The sequence below is a fragment of the Buteo buteo genome, chromosome 12 (assembly GCF_964188355.1).
Source record: "Buteo buteo chromosome 12, bButBut1.hap1.1, whole genome shotgun sequence".
Classification (NCBI taxonomy): Eukaryota; Metazoa; Chordata; class Aves; order Accipitriformes; family Accipitridae; genus Buteo; species Buteo buteo.
The window spans coordinates 6970157-6975600 of NC_134182.1; the positions used below are offsets into that span (position 1 = coordinate 6970157).

Genomic DNA, 5444 nt, shown 5'->3' on the forward strand with positions numbered 1-5444 from the left:
CTGTGTGAAAATCTTTAATGCATTTAGTGGTGTTTTACACTTAGATTTTCAGATCAATTAGCTTTATTACAGCCTGCTCTTCTGAAATGTTAAGCACCAAGTTGCTTCTTTCAAGTGAAGATGTTCCATGTCAAAACTTATTTTGAATTCTAAATTATTTTTTTTTCCTAAGGCAAATTATCAGTACTTTTTTTCCCCCCTCCATCTATAGACATAGAGAAATAAAACCAGCCGCTATCTCCACAGAGGAAAATGGAAAATGAAGTGATTTAAACAATTGCTAAGTACCATAATTTGATTGCAGGCATTGATTTTTTTTATGACAGGGTTCTAGCTTTAGAGAATGGAGTAGGGTTTTCTTATTCTTTTATATTTGACATTTGTAACTTCAAAATTGTTCCTAAAATAGGGAGAATTTATTCCCTTTTGAGACCAGAAATCAGAATCTGCTGGGAAGAAAAGGGAAAAAATTGAGAAATAAATCAGTTGTGCACCTTTAAGAGGAATCATTTAAGCAATTATTTCTATTATTTAGCTTCAAAAGGGAAAAGATGTAGTGGTGAAGTTGGGAGAATTATAATATCTGTGTTCTGCAGTGTGTTCTGTTCAGTTTTGTGAGATATTACTTAATCCCTCTTTGTCTCCGGTTTCTCTGAAATATTAAGAATGCCTTCTGATCACTGCAAAAAGTTTTATCAGCCACAAAAGACTTGAGGTGATGCAAAAAAATTGTATTGAGACAAAAATGCAAGGGTGGACCTTAGTTCCCTTAAAGACTGTACAAGAATTCCTAGAACTCAAGAGATACAAATGTATTTACATACAAAACCACTCCAATAGTACAGACTTGGTTGCAAAGGAGCTTAAGAACTGCTGGAAAATAAAGCTCCTCTTAGACTTTCCTTCATTTGAGGAAGCTGAAAGGTTGGTAGGTGCACTCTGAGCAGAGATGAGATCCTACAAGGCAGCAATGGCCATGGTCCAAAAATGAGTGGGACTACTTAGGCTCAGCTGGAGCAGAGCTGCAACTCAAGCTCATGAAATTGCACTGAGCGAGGGATGCTGTACAGACCTAGCGAGAAGAATGTTGGCTGGGCTAGGCCTTTCCCCTCTGCGGAGGAGGATGCTGACATCTATCGCTTATTGAACACCCTGGGGTGGGACACATCCACATACTCTTGTGTGACGGACAACTAGGAGTGAAGCAACAGTAGGTGGATCGCCTTAAGAAGGAAGGACGGGGTATTTACCAGGAAGCCAGTATCATCAGGACAGGCAGAAGTTGGGTTTGCGTTGGATGTGGCGTGGATACCGGTGGGGGGCAAGTCAGGGACTGGGAGGAATTTCAGAGCTGCGAGTTCTCTTGTCACCTGCCTCCAGGGCCTGGCCCTCACTGGGCCCAACGCAGGCTGCAGCTGCTGCGAGGGGCTGGCAGCTGGGCTGCGCACACAGCAGAGCCCCTTGCTCAGCCCTGGGGGCAGGAGGCTTTGCAAGTGGGATGCCTGGCCCCTTGCAGCTGCTGGGACAGGCAGCACAGGCAAGGTGAAGCAGTCGGTTTCCCTCCTTGCACCTCTTTTGTGCTGCTGAAACAGTCGTGAGTTGGTCTTTCCATATAGTTAAGTTTGTCATGTTGGTATCTTTGACTCAGTAGCTGGGCGGTTGAGTGTAGTTTTGTCTTCTAAAGTTTCTGTTCACCTTTTCTCTGTACTACACTCTCTCTGCACTGATCATCTGCAGTGGTTTGAACCAGTGCTGCAAAGGGGGATTATCTTTCATTTAGGAAAATGGAAAGTCATCACTTAAATCTCATTTATCATTCGTCCTATCCTGAAAACTGCAGACATTCAGTTACTGAACACAGGGAGAGCATGAGCATCCTTAACATCTTAAAATCCAATCAGGAAGGTATTTTGAAGACTGACGTTTGGACTACATCTAGCAAGGGGAAAGAGCTGTCACTCAGCACAGATCTGTTTATAAATACTGCTCTCCAGAAGACAACTGACAATTGTAATGGGGCTAATTCTTCTAGCAGCATTGGCATAACACCATCAGGGCTGTCTGGCACTGCACGGGATATTTCTTCCATGAAAGAAAACTAATTCTAAGCTTTAGGTTTTAGTGTGAGTTATGTTCCTTAAAGTGCTATTACAGCAAGTAAAACAAGTGGCATCATTTCTCAGTGTTTTGAAATAAGCTACCCTGAAATCAATATGGATTTATTCCTTGTCTCTTCCCACAGTATCCAGAAGGATCTTTCCATTCCTCTTTAAGACAAAAATGTATCTTCATTTAATGTACATTATATATTGTACCTGCTGTAAAACAGAATGTACATTTGATTGACTGTCTTGAACAGATCAATCCCTGCCCCCAAGCAATTCTAGCTGACTCAGTGGTGATGAATAGTGCCCCTTATGGATTTAGATCTAACTGTCATGCTAGACTTCACAGATTTTTATTTTTCACTAAAAGATGGTTTAACTTCCTTTTTTTTTGTATGAAAGTGTGATTTCTATTCATTTTTTTTTTTCATTCATAATCTGAGTAATGCCTGACTCTTTTGCTTAATGTAAGTCTTGTCTGGTTTGGCTGTGTAAGAAAGATGTCCAAAGGCTGCATATAGTGGCTCGGATTTCAGGACATTATCGTTTGTAGTTTAAAAATCAGAAGTCACATTCCGTTGTAGTGGGAGTTAGTTTAGCTGGAGCTGCATGAGAGGGTGGTGACCTTACTAGTGTTTTTCCATACCAGAAGCGCTTTCCAAAGCACTTCAGTTGTGGGGGGCAGAGGGTAAGTTATGTTTATTTTCAGTGGCATCTCCATGGTTCTGAACCTCTTATCTAGACTCTTCTTGGACTGTAACTGGCTAATTAAAAACCAGGGTCTAGGTCAGCTACTTCTGGTTTCAGTGTGGGATAAATGCATGTTTTGGAGCAACTTAAGAAGGAATGGCTTTTAGGACAGCAGTTTCTTTGAGCAGAGACTTTTGGGGCAACTTTGGTCCAGAAATGGAAGCTTTAACAAGAAATGGCTCTGGAGCAAAAGAAAATGTTTTGAGCATCATTGTGTCATCGGATTCTGGGTTCTCCTGAAGGCCACAGCTACTATTTCAAAGAAAGAACCTTATTCCCAAGAAACAGCTCAGCCAGCCTAACAGCAGCGCATTTGGCCTTGTTAGAGGAAATGTACTGTCTGAATGGCAGGTACTCAGCTGGCTCACTTAAATAAGAACAAGAATAACAGAGCAGGGAGTCCTTTCTTACTGTTTATTACTATTGCAGTAATCTGATATGCAGTTAATTGCTCACAGAAATGTTAAAACTATTTCTGATTATCTGACTTTTGCACTGCTCACTGTAGTACTGTACCAAATAGCCCATTAGCCAATACTAGACTATCAGAAGTGAGTCTGGATTCACTCTAGGTGGTTATCAAATCCAAATCTCAGGCTTGTGGGAGAGTTGCTCCCTGCAGGAAGAGATGCAGATGCTATCACTAGCCCACAAACACTTCATTAGTATTAAACCTTGCACTACAGGCAGTGGGATGGGCTGTGTTTTTCTAAAAACAGATGATTATTTTGAAAAAGGGGAGGGGAATTGATGGCAGGCTTTACAGCTGGCACATAGCTGAATTTTATACTTTCACATTATCATAGTATTCCACTGAATCTTTGTATCTGTAGATAAGTAGGTGATGAACAACAGCTGCTGACATCTGTGGGCTTAAGGTTTGAGAAGTGTGACATCAGAATTCAGAATAACCTTTGCTATACAGCAGGTGTTTAATTATAATTTTTAAGCTTCTACAGTCTATGCCTTTTAGGTCCAGATTTTTTTTTCTTTCAGACAGTAACTAATCAAACCCATTTTTGTGCTGGATTTAGTGTCTCGGTGCCTATTTTCTATACTCAGTAAAACTGACAGTGTGGACAGCTTGTGTTTGTAGTAGACTGAAGTGCACTTACCTGGTGTGCAGAGCGGGGCAAGGACGTGCTCGTTTACTGCCTCTGTTCATTATCATTGTCTCAGATTGCTAAGCACTGTGAGGCATATTTAAAAATAGAAAGGTTCTACAGGCAGTTGTTTTTTGTCTAGGTCTCCCTGGTGACTGAGCCTGGGTGAGCTGCTGTAACATAAGATCACAAAACAGAGTCCCGATGTGCATCCTTTCATCAAGGCTGGGCCCCTTCAAGCAGATCTGCTCCAGAAGGGAGAGTGAAACTGCTTCGAGCCTTCTACTCACATCTGAAAATCGGTTTGGCAGGTATCGTATAGCAAACTTCCTTCCCACTTACTTTATCTGCGTTGTGACTGAACAGTCCCCGGGGAAGTATTCAGTTATATCAGTATATGGCAGTGCTCCCTAGCACCACAGCAGATGTCTGCATGTGCATTAAAGATGAGAGGGATGATCTTCAGCTCTGAAATATAAGGCCACACAGGGGACAGAAGTAAGGCAAAACCAAATGGCCAGAGATCAAGACTTGTGCAAGAGGGAGCATAGTGGTGCCTGTAAACAGCTGTCATTGTCAGAGGTGAGCTGGTTCCTCCTGAATAAGCAATCTTTTTTCAATATACCACACCTGAAACAAGTTTGGGGATGGTCTTCTCTGAGAAGAGTCTATTTTAGACAAAGTGAATGATTCTGTATTTTCTTCCTGACTGGCCTGAACCACACACTGTTTTGCAAATGAGAACATAAATTTTGACTAATTAAAGCATTTACAAGTAAATGTAGAATTAGTGCTTGCAACTAATGTGGAAGCAGTTAGCCATCTTAGACCTTCAAGCTATACTTGAATTCTTTAAGGCAGTACTGCAGTCAAACCTTGTAGGGAGACCTGAGAGCTACTGTGCCTTCTGCTGCTGGCACCCAGGTGCAGAAGCACAGAAGGCAGAGGAAAGGTAGTGAGAGGTCTTGCCTCTGCTCACAATACTGATCTAGGCTGCCCTAACGATTTTCTGTCATGGTATATCGGGGGCTTTGAGCAAGATTCAAATGTGCCCAGCAGGAGCATTAACTTGCCTTCTGTGAAACAAACTACGTGGTATTCTTGAGTATAAAGCCCTGTGGGATGGAGCAGGGCTCTGCTGGAGTGACTCTATTTAACAGCTTCCATTTCAATTAATATGGTGAAATAATACTAATCCATATTTCCCTGTGCTTGCAGGGGTAGGGAAGTATATCAGAAGTGACTGGAGAACAAAACTATCCTGAAATCGGTCATCTGGATACAGTTTAAGAGTACTGCATACACTAGGGACCATTGCTGGCAAAAACATACAGCCCTTCAAATACAATTTTCTTTGAGCAGTTTGCCTTCAATCTGACCTTTGTAACAGATGCAGTACAGAATCAATAGGTTCTGAATTGATGTTTCTCTTCGATGTCACCAAGCAAAATCTCAGTTATTAAAAAATTTAAAAGAAACACACAGG

At 41.6% G+C, this 5444-nt stretch overlaps 1 protein-coding gene across 4 annotated transcripts in view; it reads left to right on the forward strand.

Moving 5' to 3' along the window:
- The window catches only part of TMEM63A (transmembrane protein 63A), a 50256-nt gene that overhangs the window by 38361 nt on the left and 6451 nt on the right, over positions 1–5444 (forward strand). For 2 of the 4 annotated variants that reach the window (XM_075042534.1, XM_075042535.1), the window contains one exon: positions 4101–4269. The gene's annotated coding sequence lies outside the window, so the exon portion shown is untranslated. Of the gene's footprint in view, positions 1–4100; positions 4270–5444 lie in introns of those variants that run through there. The other 2 variants (XM_075042531.1, XM_075042533.1) reach the window with 1 other exon arrangement.